Source organism: Labeo rohita, chromosome 1 (genome assembly GCF_022985175.1).
Source record: "Labeo rohita strain BAU-BD-2019 chromosome 1, IGBB_LRoh.1.0, whole genome shotgun sequence".
In the NCBI taxonomy this organism is placed as follows: domain Eukaryota; kingdom Metazoa; phylum Chordata; class Actinopteri; order Cypriniformes; family Cyprinidae; genus Labeo; species Labeo rohita.
The window spans coordinates 24,431,150-24,455,215 of NC_066869.1; the positions used below are offsets into that span (position 1 = coordinate 24,431,150).

Below are 24,066 nucleotides of genomic sequence, written 5' to 3' on the forward strand. Positions count from 1 at the left end.
TAACTTGTCAATAATATGTCTCAGACCGCCTCCCTTGAGGTTTGAACAATCAGTTTCAAGTGTATCATTAATGCATCTTGGTTGAATATAATGTTTTCTAGCTGTCCAATCAGTCCATGATCCAAAAGAGCAATTTAGCAATAGGGTAAATGGGGGCCTTAGTGACTACACAAGTGTGTTAGATACTGAGAGGGGAATTCACATAGTATGAATAAGGAATTAGGAAAACAAGGTTATGGTGCAAACTGCCAAATAGTGCTGATTGCAATTTCACAACGCAATTCCCCATCTTTCTGGCCAGAATGCTAGTTTGCAGATGATGTGGCAGACGCTCATGATCTGGTATAATTTGAGATCGTACAGTCTAAAGTACAAAAACAGAACTTATCTATGTCCATATGTTTTGATATATGTCTGCTCTTCTCCATCATTTGATGAATGACTGCTGCCAAAATTGCTAAGAAATGTCCAAAATGTTGTGGTTAGTGAATAAAGCGGAACTGGTGGAACTGTTTAATGAATTTGCCTCAAATTGTCTATGTGGAGAGGGAAATCATAAAAATATATGATTTGTGTCATGGCGTGTATCTGTCAGTGAGTGCTTGTGCTACACAGATGTGATTGATGTTGAACCAGAGATGTCACAAAGATGGAGATTTGGAGATTCCTTCTCTACAGCTGCAGTGGAATCATCCCTCAGCTGATGGTGACGCTGTCAACACACTCACAGACGCACACACACACTCTTACAGATTAGCTCTCACCTTAAACATCTCAAACCAGACTGCTTCTCACTTGCTGTACAAGTATTGAAAAGCACGTATAATTGTATCTCACAGCATTTGAGCTTTTGTGAGTAAGGGGTTGTCTGGGAGGAAAAGAATCAATGATTAGTGATATTATTATTTCCACTGCAAATGACTCCAGAATGAAAAATAACACAGTTTCCAGCTGAAATGAACACTAGAGGCAGTAACACGTCAACAATTTTTATTCCTTTTCACACAAATTCTGATTACAGGGGCAGATTATGGATTGTATGGATTGTGTTATGACCTCAAAATGCTTTTACCATACTCATGATTTGTAACCCAATACATTTTGACATTTGCATTACATAATCAGCTTCTTATTGTATGGCTTTTCTGACGTAGTCAGATGTGTTTTTTTTATTTTGTAAATATAACCAAATTTTGATTTTTATGTTAGGACAGAGGCACGTTGAACACTGTGCCACATCACCTTTCCTTTTACTTACAATTTTGAATGGTTTGGGAATTGAGGATAATAATACTTCAAGTTTTGCAAGCAAAATTGTTGTCCATTTTTTCCCAGAAACAAGCTGAAACATGGACTTGACAGACCACAGCACACATTACCATTGTATTTTTGGCTATCCAAGATAGAGAGAACCCCATGGCATCACTCCATAGAACTTACATATAGCTTTCTGCTAGAGTAACAGAAATGCAAGTAGCATTTATTGATGCAGCTGCAGAATGTGTTAAGGGACAGCGGTTTTTCTGAAGTACTCCTGAGCCCATTTGGCTATATTTAACACCGCAGCATGACGGTTTCGTTTGCAATGACATCTGAGGGTTCAAAGATCATGCACATTCACCTGAGGTGGCTTGCCTTGCCCTACACAGACTGACATTTCCCTGGATTCCCTGAATCTTGTGATTTTTTATTTGATTTTGTCTTTTGTCAAGTGATGAGACACGATCCAACTTCGTTTGCAAAGACTGAAATGATGCTTTTATACCCAAACATGATATCCTCACCTATTTCCATTTCACCTTGTGAACTATTTCAAAACAGTTTAATTTGGACATTCTATAACCTTCTTACTTTTATTTTGCCTCTGTCCCAACTTTTTTGGCCACTGAAAACATTGGAAATTTTTTCTTTGTCCTTTAGATTTTAAATAAATTAAATAAAGGTTAAAGTGAATGAACAGATAACATATTCTTGATTTCATGGCATTTCATGAAACGTCCCAACTTTTCTGGAATGGGGTTGTGAATGCTCTACATCCAAAGTGCATTACAGTACCGGGTGAGCTACCGAGTTTACTATGTCAGAAAATCCATACAATATGGAGCTGGTTATGTAATTCAAACGTCAACATGTTTTGGGTTACAAAACATGAGTTGTGGTAGAAAGTGTTTTGAGGTCATAAAACAATCCCTGCAAACATAATTTGTGAGAAAAAGAACGAAAGTTGTTGATGTTTCATTTCTGATCTACCATAACGCATATAACAACCAACACTATAAATGTTGTCAGATTCATGTTCATCTGTTTTGGGATAAAACTGAATGAGCTTTTAGCACTAGACATTTCACTTTGAAAGTGTCGCGAAACATACTGACAGAAATGTAATATCATTTTGCAGATATGTTGCCACAGGCACGCATATTTCCAGTGAGCCTGGGTTGCAAATTGAACACATAAAAAAATAAATAAATAAGGCAACGCATACAGGCCTTTTGTGCGCATATTATATTCCTAGCTTAAGCCTAGCTTCAGATCCAGAGCCACTATAATGGACTATTTGACTATAACTGAAGCAAATGAGTGTCGAACAAACTTGTTTGGTAGCAATTTAAGGCTATTTAAATGATTTAAGGTCACGTTTGTGTTTTTGAACTAGTTTTAAGCAAATAAAGCTCATACAGGGACAGCTGTTCCCTATAAGAGGTTTCAAGCGAAGGAAAGTAACTGGAGCATCAATCGCGGTGTCAGGGGAGCAAGTAGGAGCTGCTGAGGCTCTCTGGGCCCTTGGAATGTGCTTGGCTTGTGCTGCGTATAAAACTCCTATTCCTGGGTGTCTTGTTAGGGCTGCAAACATTCGCTCGGTAGAGAGAGAAACACCTATTTCTCCATGTTGCATCCCGGGAGGGTAGGACGCTACGCTAAACAAAGCTGAAGGAACAGCGGCGCACGCTATTATTTCACCCCACTAAGCTAATGACGCGTCACCATCGTCAATTCAGCCACGCAACCCCGACACTCTGTCAGCACCCACCCTGTGACAAAACCCGGGCTGCTAACGAACCCACTTTGCCTGTTTGTTGCGCCTTTCTTTTCACGTTGTACACATAGGACTCATTACATCTTGTCATCTTGTCGAACATACCCACGTCTTTATTCAATAATCTGCAGGAAAACAACTTCAAAAACAAAGTCTTCAACTTTGCATTCACAATAAACATGATTTTATGCACTTCTTACCAAAATGAATTGCATTTTTGAGCGCCTACACAAGCTCGAAAACTCATGTAACTTCGCACACACTCCAAAAGTGCTGAAAATTTACATCTGATATGGGTTTCAGAGGTGGGTGTGGCAAAACGGCTCAATAGCGCCACCTATAAAAGTTCAACAAAGTGCTTCTCGATCTGTTTCACATACACACCAATACCTACAAAAAAGTCCCCCCTTACGAAGTCCGACACCCAACAGGAAGTCTATTTTTTTGAGTTTTTCAGGCGTTGTATTTCAACTAACTTCTAAAGATTTACACAGATCAACTCCAAATTTGGTCTGTGTAATCTAAAGCTCTTTGTGACGTTAAATTGCGAAGATCTTGAGTTTTTGTTGAAAGGTGTGTCCGTGGCAGTCTGGCAAACTTGGATGTTTCGCCATGAAAAAGGAAGTTATTATAATTCAGGCATACAATGTCCGATCTGCACCAAAATTCACATTTGATAGTCCTGCCCTGAACACATTGCCATATTCACTTATTACCATAGCGCCACCTGTTGGCAACAGGATGTGGCATGTTTTACGCGCTAACAAACTCCTCATAGAGATGTAATGACATCCATATTTAATTTGGTCAGTCTAAATCTAAAGGCCTGATTCACCACCTGGCAGCAGAAAGTTTTGCACATATAAATGACTTTGACATATTCCTTCTATATTTACCACTTTAAATGTATATTGCCCACCCTTCGCTGTTTTCCTAAAGCCACCGGGTGGTGGTGAGCCCGGGTGCGAGGGCCCTTTCAACGCTGCTTGTAGCTTTAATTTCATGTTTATGTTTTTTTTTTTTCCTTTTCTATACATGAGTGATCAAAACCTAACCCTACTTCAGCAGAGGAGCTATGTTAGTATGGTTTTTCTTATCTCAAAAAAGTCCCAAATTAATATAAATCCAGAAAAAGCGAAAGCAGTATGACAAAAATGTAAGTCTGTGCAAATGTCAGTGCTAGAAATGCATCAGAACTGGTGCTTGGTGTGACACTGAGTTTATGGGAATGATAGTGCGTGTGTGTCAAGGGCGATATTTGTTTCACCTTTTTACAGGTGCCACTCTAAACCGTCCCTGACACACCAGCCATTTTCCTGAAGCATTTCAATTTTCAACCACTGCCATATACAACAGATGCCAATTTCATAAGCTTACCCCAAAAACAGCTTTTCACCAGCCCGGAACTAGAATGTGAAACTTTTAAAGATGAATTTTATTTCACTCCTGCAAAGTGCCTCCTGAAACAGCACTGTGATTGGCTGATGAGGCAGTGCACCCTTTGATGATGCGTTGACTAATATTGAACTTGGCAGCTCACAGTCGTCCTTGTCAACCTTGAACACCTGAAGACTTCATATCTGCAATATAAAATCAATAGGCTGCTGACAGCGCACATCATTTAAAGGGGCTGAAGGTGTTTTTGGATAGGAGATGAAAGTGTTCACACACCAGCACCTGCACTCCTATTGCTAATAAAACTATATGTGACTGTCAGCAAGAGATTTGTGATGAATTCAGGAATATTGTGTCTCAATCCCCAGCACAGTGTTTTAAACGGAGACAAATGTTTGTGGAAAGTGGGAAACCATCGTGATTCAGGTGGCTTTAAGAGCTTGCAGGGAATCTTTTTTAAAGCAGCAAGCTTACAGCAACATGTGTCCTTGCTGGGAACACGTTTAACATACTCAACCGAAGTCCAAGTCTGGCCAAGTCTATTATATTTCACTTCGTATTCACTCGTCTGTGTATTTCTCGCTCCTCTCAGGGGAAGATCCAACAATTCTCTTTCCTTAAAACTGTCTCTATTCAATATTCTGCAAAAATAAACTCTCCACCAACATAGAACTGCATCGTCAGCACTGTGAGGAAAAAGGCTTTGCGAATGTACATTTAAACACACACACAGACGCAGCTATATGCCAGAGTATACTGTACTGACATGTCACTAAAAATCGATCAAAAATAACAGTTCTTTGTTTTAAGACTATATGCCGTAAATACATAAAAGCAACATGTTTCAATGCATCGCTGTGCTGCATTTCTTGTGCGAGCAGCTAAAAGATTAAATGAAAAGCACTATCACGTTCAAGCACCTATTGCTATGTGTTTCATCTCCCATCAAATTGTCTCCAAAGCAGATGTCTCAATTCAGGTAGCTGGTCACACACATGGAAGCCCAGCTGCCTCATCCTAATCCATTTGATTCACTATATTTGCGTGACTAAAAGAGGTGGAGGCTGCTTCAATCAAAATGAAAGAAACAGGCAAAAATAGAGAGAGAATGAGTTGGGAAAAACTAACTTCCAGACCCATCTGTAATTGTTCCACAGACTATCAAAACAAACAAATTTGAAATGGTGTTATGGAGCTGCCAGAATAATTATGCTAAAAAGAACCTGAGGAAACCTGAAAATAAGTATTTAATTAAAGCTGCTCGGATGATTGTTGTAATAATAATAATAATAATAAATTAAAAATGTTTTTTTCAAATACATGATTTCTCCTGAAATACTTTTTAATTAATATACTTTAAAATAACTATTAATATACTTTTATAGTCACTGTAAGTTATTTTAATTAATTATTATTATTATTATTATTATTATTATTATTATTATTATTAAGGGAAACGTTGGTTTAGCAAAAACTATAAACCATCATTTGCTCCCCCTAATGAGTGATAATTTCATTTAGGCTTTTGGTTAACCCTGTTAACCATTTTGTAATACCATTCATTCATTTATTTATTGTTTTATGTATTTCATTCATTAACAATTTTGTCAATGTTGTCTATTTATTTTTGATATTTAATATTCATCAAAAAATGACAAATTGAATTAAACCTGCACTAGCTTTTTTAACATAACATCATATTTATTATATCAATGAAAATAATAATCCACAAAGTGCTAAGGAGAGAATAAAACTGTGGATGTACAGTAAATAAAACCCCGGCTATGGATAAACTAAGTGTATGAAAAGACACAAACGGACATTAGTTCTGGAGTCAGCTTATGAGAGTGATGAAAGAAAGAGAAAGTCCAGAGCAAGAATGAGAGAAAACATCAATGTTAAAGCCTGTTTGCCGTGTCTGTGGGCTGCGCTTGAATGTGTACCTACAGAAACATTAATATGGTACTTCAATCTAGAGAAAATCCCTTATCATAGATTTTACACACGGGTCAGGGGGCACAATTAATTGCGTTTTAAAAATTAATCACATTAAATTAACTTCAAATTAACAGGCCTAAAAATACAAAAAAGGCTGTAGAAAATGTAGGCCGCAGAGAGCGCTGACACAGTATTTCTAATTGAAAAAAAAAAACACAGATCCTCAAACGCAAGTCCACTGCCAAGTCTTGTCTTTTAGTCAGTACTGATTTTCCTCAGTACATTTAGAAAGCTCAGCTAGAGGTGTACGTGGGGAACCCTGGGAACCCTAAAACACTGTGATGAATTTATCAAGAAAAAAAAAAAGACTGAAGAAAGGAAAACCATCTGGCTGCTGACCAAACACAGGCTATTAATCCATTACAGTAATGTGCATGTAGACCCCTGAAAACGTGTTTTTTGGGAATCTCGCATAACCAGTGGGTCACTGTAAAAAGACAGCTAGCGACTTAAAAGCTGTAAAAGGCAATTACTCCTTTGTAGTGCGAGTAGAAGACATCATAAAAGTATAACTTTAATTGCCATTAATTGCACAAGGGTGATTGCCTCTGCATGCCTAATGTTCTAAGTGCCCGTGGACGTGATTTACGAGCTTTGATTAACTCCGCTCACCGAACATTGAGGATGTATGGAGATTTTACAAGCTTTTAAAGAACTATGGTGTGTAGAGGTCCCAAAAACTGCAGATGTGGAATTGTTGGTAAAAATTAATTGCGAATTTAATTTATCGATTTCTTTCTGTTCATTTAACTGAAGGGATTTCTTGCTAGAACAATTAAGTGAACATTAGACTGTAAACTTTTATTAGATGAAGTGCCTTGTAAAGTTTGACCAAAGACGATGATACTAAATAAAACTGGCTTTTATACACACACAAACTTTTACACATTTTTGTGAAACTTTGCTCCGTCAATAAACAAGCAATTAAAATGAGGATTAAGAAAACCGAGAACTGAAATGTCTGGCAGCTGAGCATACTATACATGTTCAGGTCTTTTTTTTTTGATGTGTTGCAGGTGTGCATACTTAACATTGACTTTTTTTTTTTCCCCTTGAGTCTTAGATTACACTTAATTAAAACTGCAATTTAAAACTTGTTTTATAAAAAAAAAAAAAAAAAAACTTTTTGTAACGCTCCCAACTAATTAAAGTTGATTGGCTTTGAGCTTGCATGGTACTCTGGCCATGTGTTCATTTGCATCATGTTCAAATGACATTGTGCGTCATTTAAGAATATGAGAGAACATTTAAATTTGGACATAAATTTAACAAGCACATTAGCACCAGTGAGAATGAGATTTTTTGTTGTAAAATACTACAGTTGAGATCAAAAGTTTACATGCACCTTACAGAATCTGCAATATGTTAATTCTTTTACCAAAATAAGAGGGATTATACAAAATGCATGTTATTTTTTATTTAGTACTAACCTGAATATTTTACATGAAACATTTTTATATATAGTCGACAAGAGAAAATAATAGCTGAATTTATAAAAATGACCCCGTTCAAAAGATTACATACACTTGATTTTTAATACTGTGTTGTTACCTGAATAATCCACAGCTGTTTTTTTGTTTGTTTGTTTGTTTTGTTTCATTTTGTTTTGTGATTGTTGTTCATGAGTTAAATTACAGAACAATCAATACAGAAGGTAAACGCTCACTGATGCTTCAGAAGTAAACACGATGCATTAGGAGCTGTGGGGTGTAAACTGAACTTATTTTGCTTTCTGGGAAAAATTACTGGGCAGTACTAAATGAAAAAATAAATATGATTTAAGCAAAATAATAAAAATGTACACATCTTCATTCTGTTCAAAAGTTTTCACCCCTGGCTCTTAATGTATCGTTTTTCCATCTGAAGCATCAGTGAGTGTTTGAACCTTCTGTAATAGTTGCATATGAGTCCCTCAGTTGTCCTCAGTGTGAAAAAAAGGATCTCAAAATCATACAGTCATTGTGGGAAAGTGTTCAAATACACAAAAATGCTTAAAAACCAAATAATTTGTGGGACCTGAAGGATTCATCTGAAGAACAGCAGGCAGTTTAACTGTTCAGGACAAACAAGGGACTCATAAGCAACTATGACTAAACAACAACAAAAAAAATAAGCTGTGGATTACTCAGGTTACAACACAGTATTAAGAACCAAGTGTACGTAAACTTTTGAATGGGGTCATTTTTTATAAATTCAACTATTATTTTCTCTTGTGGACTATATGTAAACATCTTTTATGTGAAATATCTTATTCAGGTCAGTACTAAATAAAAAATAACATTCATTTTGTATGATCCCTCTTATTTTGGTAAAATAATTGCATTCTGCAAGGTATATGTAAACACTTGACCTCAACTGTCAACTTTGTCAAATGTGAATGTCACTGTTTTCCAATTTAAATGTAAAGAATTTGGGATAAGCTGTTTTTTTTTCAGCTTAGCCTCAATAGACAGAGCAACCACAGTATATCCTGAAATCAAATTCATTTCAAAAGATCAAAGACAATTAAAAAAATATACTTTTTAAGGTTAAGTCACGAAAGCTTATTTTGGAGCTCAGCTGAAACAAAAGTGCACTGTACAGGGAATATGGTGGGCTTCCAAATAAGAGGCTGTTGTTTGCGTGCACACACACACAAGCACACACACCCTGTATGAGCGACAGTCGAAAGCCCGGCATGAACAGATGTTTATTTATAAAGTAGCAGCAGGCAGGACATGACAGAGGTCACTACAGGCAGGGTCAGCACGAGTCCCTATGAATTATTGATACTCATCATGTCTGAACGTGTGTGAGAGAGGGAACAGCCCTGAAGCAAACTATAAGCACCGAAGCAAACCAAGTCACAAAATTTGACCATAACTTTTCAACTAAAACGTGGCCCAATTCAACACAGGATAGGTAAGGACTGGTTATGAAAAATGAACGCTTTGTCTTTTTTGTTTGACAACAGACAGATTACATTAGAGCATGAAAGTGGTATTAGAAAAAAAAAAAGAATAGATAAAATCACAACAACGTCTTCAAGGTTTTGTAGTAAATGAGTGCTCACCTCGTCACTCGCATTTCCTCTCAGGCTCTGATCAGAATGCTGTGCTCACAAACAGAGATGCATTTCTGTAACGAACAAATAAAAAAGGAAGACAATTAGTTAATAGTAAAAAAGAATAAATTTGTGTAATTAATAATTTAAAAAAGATAAAAAATAATAATGTAATTAATCATATTTGCATTTACATATTATGTACTAAGAAAAATACCCTACAGTTGTACTTTTAGTATACTAAACTGGCATATTTAAAGTCTGCTTTAATTGTGCAGAAGTTGTGCTGAAGTCCAACTAAAGATGTACTTAAGTATTTTAAATATTTTGCATTTAAAGACAGATATTATATGTAGATCATACAATCCTCACCAATAGTGACATTAAAACATATTTTAGGCTTAACATTAAGAAATGTACATTGTGCACAAGTAGTATTTCAAATAAAGTTTAATTACAATTTTTATATCAGTAAGTCTCGAGCAATATTTCAGTAAAATGTTAACCGACTTGAACTATACTTAGTATAAAATAAATGCATTTTAAATCTATTACTTTTTTACTAGGGAATTCAAGCTCAAGCACCACCTTTGTGTTTTAGTGACTCCAACGTCAGCCCAAACCTAGCTGTTATTACAGTCAATGCATCTGCATTTTTTAAATATGTTTTTAAAAACATGCCACTTAAATGTGAGACACTGAAATACAAATATGCTCAATAGCCAAAGACATATTTTCCAAAACAATTAAACAAATCTGAAAACAACCATATTCCAGAACACACTCAAGTGCTGATGACATTTCATACCGAGCATCTCATTTCTATTATACTTGAAGAATGTTAATGCTTGTTAAATTCAGAAGTAAGAGTAAGAGTAAATAGAAAAGTGCATATGTACATAAAGAAACAATGAATAAAAATGCAAATCAAAATCATTTATTGACTTCTAAAGCCACGTTTAGGTTTGTTCATCTGTAACAATTTAACGCCTTTCAGTTCTTTTCAATTATACATTTTCGTTAGTAAATATGCACGCATGCTATTCATTTAATTAATTATTCAACACTTCATATAATTTATTTAATTACATTTTTCTATTGATTGACTACTCTAGGAAATACAATAGCGAGAAACAGAACAGAAACAGAAAGAAAAGGAAAGGAAAAAAATCAACTGGGCACACGGATAGCAGATGTTAGCTGTTTGCAAAAGCAAATAAAAACAGCCGGCCCTCTTCAGCAAGATGTAATCTGATCCATTACTGTCCTATCTTTCAGCAAAAAACACACACACATACACAGTTTCAGCATAATCTCAGAGGAGTGAACAAAAAAAAAAAATTGCAGGCGCTTTGACCAACCAGAAACCTGTTTGTTCATAAATCGCAGCAGATTACACCTATGAGGAGAACAAAGTTTTGCTACCTCAACTTCAAATAAGTGGCTGCGCCTTACGGTCTCAAATAAAAGCACGGGTGATGATTGACTCGCTGTAAAACACAGATTTGATTGGTGCCCTTTAGGATGGGTCTGAGTGCACTTTCTATCTCTCTCTCTCCGTCCGTCCGACTCCAACGCAGACACTTCACCTCCTCTATATTAAACCACTAGACAAGGCACACAGGGTCCCAAACTCATTTCGAATGGTATTGATCCCTTCCACAAATAAGAACCCACACCACAATTTATTTGCGTCCCCTCAGGTATCATCTGTTTAAACATTTTCCTGAATCAATCAGTGTGGGCTCTCCAGGGGGACGCCGTCTCGCACCAGTCTGGTTATTATCCCCTGCTGATGAAAGATGCGCCCGTCTGCACAGGTCTGGGAACAGCTTTTAGGAACTTATGCACTTAGGATTCTTCAAAACATGCCTCTTTTGGGACTCTTACAGCAATTTGATTCTCCGAGTTATCTAGGAAGGCCTCATCCTTTTCAGTCTTTTTTAAGAATACAACTACGATAAATTTCACTTATACCCTACCATAAAAAAAGTTACTTTGTAATGGCTATTTTTGTATTATAAATCTGATTTGGGTCATTTGGCACAATTCTCCAAACATGAGACTCGTATTTTCCAAAATAATTAAAACAAATTTTCTTTCTATACGACAACCATACTCCACACTCAAATGCTGATGGCATCATACTACAAGAATGTTAATAGTAAAACATGTTAATGCTTATTATTTTGAGAAGTACACTTGATAGCAAATAAAATATGAGTGAGAGAAAAAACAGCAGGCTTTTTTCTATACAAAAGCATTGTGACTTTTGAAAACTGTCTAATTATTCCTCCATCACTAAAAGAAATCAATTTAAAGTGCTGCATATTTTTTTTTATAATATGTTTCCAGACCTGATTCATAATTGTCTGTTAATCTGTTTTTTAATGCCACAAATAGGTTTGAATTTAAAACTCAATCATTTTTTAATTTGAGCTATTTGATCTAATATAAAGAAATTATACCATTATATTAGTCTGTACCAAAATGCAAAATATTTGCAAAAATAACACCCAAAACATCTGCATAATTACTTTTTCTTTTTTAAGGGTACAACGGTCCCACTTTATATTAAGTGGCCTTAACTACTATGTACTTACACTGAAAATAATAATTTGATACAATGCACTTATTGTGTGCATACGTGTATTAACATTGTACTTAGATGTAAAAAATGCCTGCATGTAATTAATTTCTGTAATTACATTTATAATTATACTGTTGACCCATCCCTTACACCTTAACCTACCCTTAAACCTACCCATACCACCAAACCTCTTCCTAACCTTACCCATATCCCACCTCAATAGCAGCAAAAGTGTTTTGCAATACAAAATATGACCATATGACCACATTAAGTATATTGTACTTATTTTTTTTAATCTAAGTACATAGTAGTTAAGGCCACTTAATATAAAGTGGGACCCTATTGGGTATTTTAAATCTAATTTGGGTCATTTGGCACAATTCTCCAAACATGAGACTCGTATTTTCAAAAATAATTAAACAAATGTTCTTATATGATATTTATAAAATATGAGTGAGAGAAAAAAGATGAAAGCCAGGCTTTCATCTATATAAGCATTGTGGTCACTGAAAATTGTCTAATTATTCCTCCATCACTAGAAATCAATTTAAAGCGCTGCGTATTTTTAAAAAATGTTTCTAGACCTGATTCATAACTGTCTGTTAACCGGTGTTTTAATGCCACAAATAGGTTTGAAGTTTAAACTCAATCATTTTTTTAATTTGCATTATTTGATAGGTTAAAGAAATTATACCATTATATTAGTCTCTACCAAAATGCTAAATATTTGCAAAACTAATGCTAATTTGTGTTATATCCAAAACATTTGCATAATTACTTTTTCTTTTTTTAAGAGTAGAACTACAATAAATTTCATTTATTCCCTACCATAAAAAAGTTACTTTGTAATGGAGCTATTTTTGTATTATAAATCTGATTTGGGTCATTTGGCACAATTCTCCAAACATGAAACTCGTATTTTCCAAAATAATTAAAACAAATTTTCTTTCTGCGACAACCATACTTCACACTCAAGTGCTGATGGCATTTCGTATCTACTGAGCATCACATCATTTCTATCATCCTACAAGAATGTTAATAGTAAAACATTTTAATGCTTATTATATTGAAAAGTACACTTGATAGCAAATAAAATATGATTGAGAGAAAAAGATCTATACATAAGCATTGTGATTATTGAAAATGGTCTAATTATTTATATATTAAAGAGCTGAATGTTCTTTAAAATGTTTCTATGCCTGATTTATAATTGTCTGATGGCTGAATAAAATTGTGTATTAACCTGTTGTTTTACAAAACACACATAATGGGTTTGAATTTTAAACTCAACCATGTTTAATTTGAGCTATTTAATAGGTTAAAGAAATTATACCATTATATCAGCTTGAAAATGCAGAATATTTACAAAACAAATGCTAATTTGTACATTCTAAATATTTGCATAATTACTTTTCCTCTTGTAATATATTTTTGGTAATTACTTCTAATAAAATGATTAAGATAAACAAATCAAAAACATTTAAAGTCAGTGTGGCTGTGGTAAAAGCTTCTATATATTTGTAAATAAAAGTGCACGTCCAAAATATCTAATCAGGACATACAGTTACAATGTCACCTCAACTTAACTTCTTAATCTATAATCTATTATACATTTTTGTAGAGATTCTGTACATCTTGTTAGTGAAATAAACAGCCTTACAGCAAAGAGACTATGCAACAAGAGCATAAAATATATTGCGAGGCAGTCAGAGAGTTCAAACTAATTTTCCTCTACTACTTTCAGTTATAATCAATATGCATAGTCAACATACTGAAATAGAGGAAGAGTGGAGTGCACTTCAACAAAATCAACTTCAATAAACACAAAGGCAAACTTCTATGTCAGTGTACAATTTTGAAATAAAGAAACAAGCAAAACAAAGCACTTTGAGTGAAGAAAACAAGCTTAACACAGACAGGTTAGAAGTTCAACTGTTTCTCATCATCCCTTAATATAACAGTGATGTAGGCACTTCAAATGATATGGGTTAAGTGATTCTCACTTTGATTTTGCATACTGCAATTCATAATTGAATTACAAACATATGCATGTGGGCTGGAGAAAACTCTGAGATGTTCCAACTGATTTAAAATCATCTAGAACATTTTCAGGCTTCATCCCACATTCATTTTAGTCTCTTTTAATGTGTACATAATGTTGTGGAGCAGCCGGGACATTGTGGCCTATCGTGGGACACACCATGACTAACGGCTTCCTCGCTAATCTCATCCCTGTGCTTGTCGTTTGTATGTTTGTTGCGCCTCTGCCTGGACCAGATGTGCCTGTTTAAAAAACTGTGACGGACAGGGAAAGAAGTTTGGAGCGCTGAAGCTATTGTTAGGAAATTCATTCTGAATCGCACCAGGAGCGGACAATTGAGCGGAACCCAGATTTTCTTTAGAGACCGGTTTAGGATTCACTCATCACAGCCCTCCTCCCAAAAAATCTCTCGGCTGAAGTAATAAAAATACGAGAACACACACAAGCACAAACACAGAACAAAGAGCATAGTAGGATCAGTATATGCTTTTAGAGAATGTTTTAAAGATAATATTAAAAGAGTTCCTTGTGAAGTGCTATATTAATTAATTTATAGACATTGAAAAATGGGAAGAATAACCTTTTGCTGATTAATGGAGCTATTCTCCAGATTCACTGAGGCACTTAAGGCACTTACCACATGTAAAACTGTTTCACCAGAAAAAAATGCACTTCTAGGGCTGAATTTACTGAATGACGTATATAACACCTTCAATTATTAATGTAACTAAAAAATAAGAATTGTGGACAATATATTAAGAATTATAAAAAGACAAATCGATTGCCCCAAGTTGTGTAATAAAAAAAAAATGAATGAATAAAATAATAATGAATAATAATAATAATAATAATAATAATAACAACAATTATTATTATTAAAAACGTAGATTTTTAAAAATTATAAAACAGACATTTTTTATTATAAAAACATATATTACTACATTTAAATAATATTAAGAAATATAACATAAAAGTTAAATAATCATAAATTCAATATATAGTGTTAAAATAATTTACTCTGAGACAAATCGCTAGCCCCAAGTTGTGTAACTTTTGCAAATAAATTAAACATGAATGAAAGAACGAATTAATAAATAATAATAATAATAATAATAATAATAATAATAATTATTATTATTATTATTATTAAAAACAGATTTTTAATATAAAACAGATTTTTTTATTATAAAACATAGATTACTACATTTAAATAATATTAAATATTATAACATAAAATTTAAATAATCATAAATTCAATATATAGTGTTAAAATAATTTACTCTGAGACAAATCGCTAGCCCCAAGTTGTATAACTTTTGCAAATAAATTAAACATGAATGAAAGAATGAATTAATAAATAATAATAATAATAATAATAATAATAATTATTATTATTAAAAACATAATTTTTTAATATAAAACAGATTTTTTTATTATAACTTTTGCGAATAAAAATAAAATGAATTAATGAATAATAATAATAATAATAATAATAATAATAAACATAAATCATTATTATTATTGTTATTATTGTTATTATTATTATTATTAGTTAACTGCTAATTTTCAATGTTTTTAATGCATACTGGATATTGTTTTCTTTTACCCATAGTTATAAACTTTACAATGTTAAATATATATATATAAAAACTATATTTAAATAATATTAAGAATCATACCATAAAAGTGAAATAATCATAAAACATAAATTCAATATATATTACAAAATAATTTACTCAAAGACAAATCTACCCCAAGTTGTGTAACTTTTGCAAATAAATTAAAAAAATGAATGAATGAATGAATAATAATAATTATTATTATTATTATTACTATTAATATTATTATTCATGATAATCATCAATTAAAAATGTCTTACATCATTTGAACAGAAATTCTAGACAAGACAAAGTATGTTTTAAAATAAAGTACAGATTTAAGTATCTTTAGGTATATATGAGTATATTTAAACATATTTAAGCATACCTAAGAATATTTAAATAAAGTATATTTATACACCATTCAAACCTGTAAACTGACCATAAACTAATTTTTTACCTATTAACTCTTTTAAATTTGTATACCTTAAAATAACCATTAAATACGTTTACTTTTATAGTTATTTTAAGAAGGGAAAATACAAATTCATAACACTATATAATATTCAACGGTGTAATTTAATTGTGGACATAAAATACTATATATTAAATCAGCCTTAGCAAGGCAAACATTTTTTATTCCAAAAATGAATTTTAAAACACATCCCTATGATTTAGTTCATCTTGTGTGGAAAAGAAAACGGTGCTGTTGTAAAAAGCTAGAGTGTAATAATAATAACAATAGTAATAAAAATAGTTGTCAACCTACTTGTGCTACATCTGCAATTGATAACAGTCATCATCAGCAGCAGCAGAAGCGCTAAAGCGTAAACTCAAATCCTGCATATTTTCAGCATCTATCTGGAAAGGCTTTGAGCAGACATTATGGTAACTAGGCTCTGAATAGAACATTTGCTGTAAGCATTACGCTACAGACACAGGCGTGTGTTGAGGGGGGTATTCATATCCACCCAACACAGAGGCTAAAATCCTGTGGTTGTGAGGGCAAGTACTGCTCAGCGGCGGGAAAGAGAAAAGGATGTGACACGAGCCACCTCCCTCATGAACACTGCAAGTCTTTTCAAGTCAGCAGTTCAAATATTCATGACTGCGCTCATGTAGCGCTTTTTAACCTTCTCCTGACCCCATTTAAGCATTAGATGCTTCTTAGAAAGTTCTGTGGGCCAGAAGGAGGGAAAACAGATTTGAGTCGTCATGACAGTTGTACACTCACTTTCTTTTTCCCCCCTTTCTTTCTCTTTTTCTTTTGTTGATTCCTTACTTTCCCAAGCTCCCAAGACACTGTTATGCATGTAAATGCGCATAGGTGATTTTCCATTTAGTCATGGAACATTATGAGCAACTGGTGAATAAAAACATTTTCGCTCTTGTAATGACACATGCAGTTTGCGCTGGCAAGAGAAGATGATGAAGATGTTGACAGAAGTATTCTGTACAAACTGGGAGGGTGCCAGATATCTCAAACATTTTTTTTTTTTTTTTTTGCTGAAGGGACACATTGTCAGAGAGAAGCATCTTATTTCATAACAAAGCCCTAATTATGACTGGTGTTGCATTGCCAAAACAAATCAATAATTTACGTGCAAAGACATGACTCAAGGAACAGCCTGCTTGTGACTTGCTCACGGAAACGAAAAAATGCACACAATATATTTTAATGTCTTACTGCATCACCTAGGGTTGTAAATGGAGTCTGAAGTACGCCAGATATTTTTTTTTTTCCCCATGTCAAACTATTTAGAGTTTAAAAATAAAAAAGGACTATTCCATGGAGGATATCCATGACCTTTCCAGTCGTCCATGACTACTCAATACGTCGATATATATATGTTCCTCTTTAAATCATACCATTCCACAGAGTTTTCATTTGTAGGTCAGGTATAAATTAAAATATTTAAACGGTTATTCTTATAAGTGAACACATGTCTTCAATAAGACCTTGAGCTTGTGGGTCACAAAGAAGAACATAGATTATGAAACATTTTTGAGTATAGTAAAGATAGAAAAAAAGGCCTGTATTGAGGTAATAAAGTTTTTCTTTTACGAACTGGTCTATTTTGAAATTTTCAGCTAATTTGCTTTCATAAAATGTCTACTTTAAGAGCGAAAAATAAAATAAAATAAAATAAAAGGTAATTTTCATGTTTTTTGTTTTGTTTTTTAAATTTTGAGCTATTTTGCTTCCATGAAATGTCTACTTTAAAAGTGAGAAATTAAAAAAAAAAAAAAAAAATTAAAAAAATATATAAATAAATAAAATAAAATAAAATAAAATAATAATAAATAAATAAAATAAAATAAAATAAAATAAAATAAAATATTAAAAGGTCATTTTCTCAAAATATTTTTTCTCCTCCACCAAGCCTTCTTTCTTTCTTTCGTTCTTTCTTTCTTTCTAAAAAATAAAATAAAATAATAAAATAAAATAAAATAAAATAAAAAGTAGTAAAGATAAGGGGAAAAAATGCATATAAGGCCTGACATTATAGGCAAAACCTAAAAATTTAATTAAGAATTATAAAATTAAGAGTATAAAATGAAATGCAATAAAATAAAATGCAATAAAATGCAATGCAATGCAATGCAATAAAATAAAATAAAATAAAATAAAATAAAATAAAATAAAATAAAATAAAATAAATATTAAAAGATCGTTTTCTGAAAATATTTTTTCTCCTCCACCAAGCCAAAAATCACCACTTCAGAATATTTTCTTACATATACCAAATTTACAGCTTTTTCCTATCTATATTCTAAGGGCTTTTGCATATTATACAAATGAATTGAATTTTATATAATTCAACTGATTTATATAACATATTATTCTTAAAACAAAGTGAATTTTCTTTCTTTCTTTCTTTCTAAAAAAAAAATAAAATAAAATAAAATAAAATAAAATAAATAAAAAGTAGTAAAGATAAGGGTAAAAATGCCTATAAGGCCTGACATTATAGGCAAAACCTGTAAAACAAATTAAGAAGAATAAAATTAAGAGTATAAAATGAAATGCAATGCAATACAATACAATACAATGCAATGCAATAAAAATAAAACTAAATAAAAAAATATGTTCAGATTTGGCTTCTGGAATTCAGTGTGGAGTTAATACGATGGTGCCTAATTTGCATATCTAAACAACATTTTCGAAAACTTAATAAAAAAAAACATTTTCTTAATGTATATTGTGATTAATCACCTATTCGTTGTGATATCTATTAGCGACAGTTTTTCCCCATTTAACTGTGGACTGTGCCTTAACCAAGGATTTCTTCATGACTTAATTAAGATGATTTAATATGTAATACTAACAGTACCACACTCTAAATGTCTAAATAAATAAATATTTAATAACACATATAAATAGCACATATATGAAAATACAAAAAACGCCATTCTTCGTCTAAGAGGATTTCATAGCCCAGGTTTCATTTATTCCAGAGCCTCCACAGAATCAACAGGGCAACTAAAACTTCAGTAAAACTGGAGAATTGACAGAGTTCTGCAAATATGTTTGCAAAGCAGTGCTCAAACTGATCTGAGTGGACATGTAAAGACAGCCAGGACAGGACACTAGCGGTTCCCCAAGGAGACTGAGAGCGCTAACTCCTGTGGCTTATTGCTGAAGACTAGCTTCACTCCTGATTTTAATATATGTATAAATATGCACTACTGGAGGCATCTGGATGGAGTGAGAGGCTACAGGGACATGTCAGCAAAGAGAGTGGCCTGACTGCAGTCACACACCAGCAAACACGTGTGCCCCATCACATACACACACACACACACACACATATTCGCATATCATCCTTGTCATGACTACATATGCATGACAGAAACCTTTCAGGAACTGCATCCAAAGAGTTCTCCGTCGAGTTAACCCTTAGCAAATGTGCGACTGGGCTCAACTCTGGAAGTAAGAAGGATTGGGGGAGAAAAAAAAAACAAAAAAAACTGACAGCCAATTCTGACAGCCAATTGCTGTGTATGGAAATTCCCCTCCACCTCCTGACAACTTTCCTTGCCTCTCTTTTTTGGCAGAAACTCCCAGAACCGGAGATGTATTTACTGACTTGCTGGTGCCGAGTCACTTAGGCATCTGAGGAAGAGGAATGCAAATCCATAATTTAACAGTATGGTGAAGGTGTCAGGGAAACTGACTCACCGTTTGTAGCACAAGCTGAACTTTCACTTTAGCGAGCACAGGTGACATTGCTGTGAAAGGGTGAAGGAAGCTTTCCATGCCTTTCAGATGAAGAGGACCAACAGACATGACTCAACCCTTCAGGGTCAAACACAGGGCATCCACCAGCTCTCAGGAAAAAATCACTCTGCAGTCATGAGAAATGGCATCTTCCAAAAGAGCGTCTGCTCAGAAGACAGATTTGCCATTTGAAATCATTCTTGCCAACTGAGAAATAAATGGCGCAGCAAAATGCTAAGTTGTGCCGTACTTAAAAAAAACTAAATAACTAACAATCCGTCATGATCACCACTTTCTTCCTTTCTTTCTTTCTTTCTTGCTTTCTTTCTTTCTTTTCTGTGCTTGTCCATGAAAGAATTTTTTATTTATTTTTTTTTTTAAACAGGTTTTGCCTCTAGTGTCACGCCTTAATATAGGCCTATTTTCAATATTTTTCACAATATTTATTTATTTATTTATTTTTGGACATATTAGAGCTAAATGTTTTTACATAGGGAATTTTGGATATCTTTATTTATTTATTTATTTATTTATTTTTCTTTCTTTCTTATTTTATTTTACAAAAACACATTAAAAAAAACATTTTCTTTCTTTCTTTTTCTTTCTTTCTTGCATTCTTTTTTCTTTCTTTCATTTCCTTTCTTTTCCTTCCTTCTTTCTTTCTTTTTTATTTCTATTTCTATTTCTTTCTTTTTATTTTATTTTACAAAAACACCCTTTTTTTAAAAAAAAAACATTGTTTTCTTTCTTTATCTATCTCTTTCTTTCTTTCTTTCTTTCATTCTCTGTTTCTTTCTTTCATTCTTTTTTCTTCTCTTTCTTTCTTCCTTTCTTTTTCTTTCATTCTTTCGTTCTTTTTTCTTTCTTTCAATTTTTTTCTTTTTATTTTATTTTACAAAAACACTCTTTTTTAAAAAGTTTTTCTTCTTTCTTTCTTTCTTTCTTTCTTTCTTTCTTTCTTTCTTATTTTTCTTTCTTTCTTTCTTTCTTTCTTTCTTTCTTTCTTTCTTTCTTCCTTTTTTATTTTAGTTTATTTTACAAAAACACTTTTTTAAAAAAACTTTTTTTCTCCTTTTTTCCTTTCTCTCTCTCTTTCTCTCTCTTTCTCTTTCTTTCTTTCTTTCTTTCTTTCTTTCTTTCTTTCTTTCTACTTTCTCTGTTTTTCTTTCTTTCGTTCTTACTTTCATTCTTTTTGTTCTTTCTTTCTTTCTTTCTTTCTTTCTTTCTTTCTTTCTTTCTTTCTTTCCAAAAAAAAAAAAAAAAAAATTATTTTATTTTATTGGGTTTTATTGAGTAGCAATGTATTGGTAACACTTTACAATGTTTTCATTAGTTAACACTAGTTAACTACTTTAATTAACATGAACTAATAATGAACAATGCTTCTATAGCATTTATTAATTTTAGTTAATAGTATGCATTTATATGCATTATTAAAATCTAAAGTTGCATTTGCTAACATTAGTTAGTGGACTGAACTAACATAACCTACCACTGAACAACTGTATTTTTAATAAGAATAATAAATACTGTAATAAATGTATTGTTCATTATTTATTCATGTTAGCTATTACATTAACTAATGTGCAAATAACACCTTATTGTAAAGTTTTACTAACGTATTTAGTAAATTACTATGATAACAACAGAAATAACAACAGGTAATAATGATTATAATAATTAGACGGAAAATATATTTATTTAGAAGTCTAAGAAACCATTTATTCATTTAGTTGTTGCCACTACTAATCAAAAAAAAAAAAAAAAAAAAAAAAAGATTTTTTTTCTCCCAAAAATGCATCGTCAGAGTTGGTATTTTGGCTTTATGATTAGACACTTGCACTTAACAGTTTCTGAAAATTGTGCTCAGATGAGGTTTACAAGGTTTTTGGTAAGCAAATAATGCAGATTAGGGTTTTGTCCATCATTAGAACGGCCGCAATTAATCGAATTAAGTTTTGCTATACGCAGGATATTTAAAACGTACAAAAGTATATTGGTTACAACTAGACAGCAAATGCTAGGACTCTTCTCTGCACTTCAAACACAAAAACATTAGACTTTATAGACAGTGTTTCTTTTGAATGCTTTTCATTGGTTAAATATTTGTAAAGCCCACAAACAGACATAACGATGACCAAAAGCACTGATTTAAAACAATAATAACAAAATATATGGTTGGGAAACACTGGTCTTAACAAAGCCCAATTGGCACACAGTGATGTTTGCAAACTGATTTTAGGTAAATAGGCTTTAAAAAAATCTGTCAATTTGTCTGTCAATAATTGACTCTGTTAACTAAATCTAAGTGTGCCAACTGAGGTTCGATCAAACCGTTAATGACCTTTACCCAATAAAAGAACCCATTTAATGCATTTACATGACACTGCCAGGTTATTAAGCATAATAGGTGTCAATCTGCACATTTAAACCTACTCCTAATGCTTGAAAGATCTCTAGAATGCGTCATTTAAAAGACCCTACACTGTGCACTCTAGATAGCTGGGTCACAGACATGGCAAGGTTCAACCAAACACACACACACGTACACATACACATGCACAAACATACACGCACTGCCTCTCAGGAACTTTTTTTTATGGCTGCAGAGTGCCACCATGGAGCCACTCCAGCTTTAGCTGCTCCTCAATTATGCAGTAGAGTTTTTTGACCTGCTGCACAGATCTCTCCCCTCCTCAATTATGAATGGACCTCTTGATTGAGGTGGGTTCCTTTCCACTCATCCCTCCCTCTCCCCTTTTTTTTTATTCCTCTAAACGAACAGGCGCCACTGCTCCTGCCGTCAGAGAACAACTGAATGCATGTTGAAAGGGTTTAGAGAATTATGGGATGAGAAAAGGCATTAGACGCGACGGGTGGTGGTAATTTTCATTTCGTGATGCTTTGGTCAAAATGTAAAATGAAGATGTTGGTGAATAAGTGAAACCGCCAGAACGTTTTCTTGAGAGGTACAAATGTAGCTGCACTTTGTTTAGTTTCCTGAAATCTGTTGATGTACTTCCTTTAGCAATGAGTGGAGAGATAACATTAAGAAGAAATTTAATTGCGTCAATTTCATACGCAAGTGATGACAAAACAAAAGGATTAGTTCATTTCCAGAATAAAAATTTCCTGATAATTTACTCAACCCCATGTCATCCAAGATGCTCATGTCTTTCTTTCAGGGTTCATACAAATACTGTAAAATGAAATTCCAGAACTTTCAAGGACTTTTTAAGCACTACTTTTTCATTTTCAAAGACTTCAATCAGAGATCTCACTTATCAAACAATCTCTTCTCTTTCAAACTCTAAAAAAAAGATAAAATTATATTAATAAAACAAAGTACTTAATATAGTAAAATCACCCCCATTTTTTCTTAAGGGATTTGTATTTGTGTATACTTTTTTCTTTATGTTTTTATAACTGTACTGCCTTAATTGTTTATAATTCCAATCTAAAGCAAAATATTTTCAATCCATGCTCCAAAGTTCCGATATAAATCAAATTATTCACGATCCATGCTCCGAAGTTTCAATCTGAATAATGATTTGCGAACCATCATTTCAGTTCAGAAATCAGGGCGTGGACTACAAATCATTTGACTTATATTGAAACTTCATTTGACTTTATATCGAAACTTACGAATTATTTGATTTGCATCATTCAATTTGTGAAATAAATTCACAAACCCGTTCCAATCTAAATAAAATCATTGATGATATGCGCTTCGAAGTCCCGATCTGATTCAAACGATTTGTGATACGCAAAGTTCCAACCTAAATCAAATGATTCACAATTTGAAGTCCCGATCTAAGTCAAATGATTCGTGATTCGCGATCTGATTGGAGCGCACTGAAACAGTGAATCATTTTGCGATGCACTGGTTTAACTGATTTGGAGTTTTGAAAAAACGTTTCACCCATCATTATGTGCTTTTGAAAAAATATTGCAAGCAATGTTGAAATTCTAAAATGAATGGCTTTCTTAATTTTGCTAGCGAATCGCTTGAAATGAATGATCAAAGTCACAAGTTTGAATCAACTGTAGCGGTTCCAGCGTAAATTACTTAATTTATTTGGTTCATCAGTTTCTTTTTTCACATCTTCAGCCATGTTTACACAACATTGTGTACTGGCTTT

The 24,066-nt window shown here is 33.1% G+C and overlaps 1 protein-coding gene across 1 annotated transcript in view; it reads right to left on the minus strand.

Annotated features, from left to right (window-relative positions):
- The window catches only part of LOC127152700 (teneurin-3), a 589,677-nt gene that overhangs the window by 373,835 nt on the left and 191,776 nt on the right, over positions 1 to 24,066 (minus strand). Inside the window, exon 3 of the mRNA XM_051093627.1 lies at positions 9,483 to 9,547. The gene's annotated coding sequence lies outside the window, so the exon portion shown is untranslated. The remainder of the gene's footprint in view (positions 1 to 9,482; positions 9,548 to 24,066) is intronic.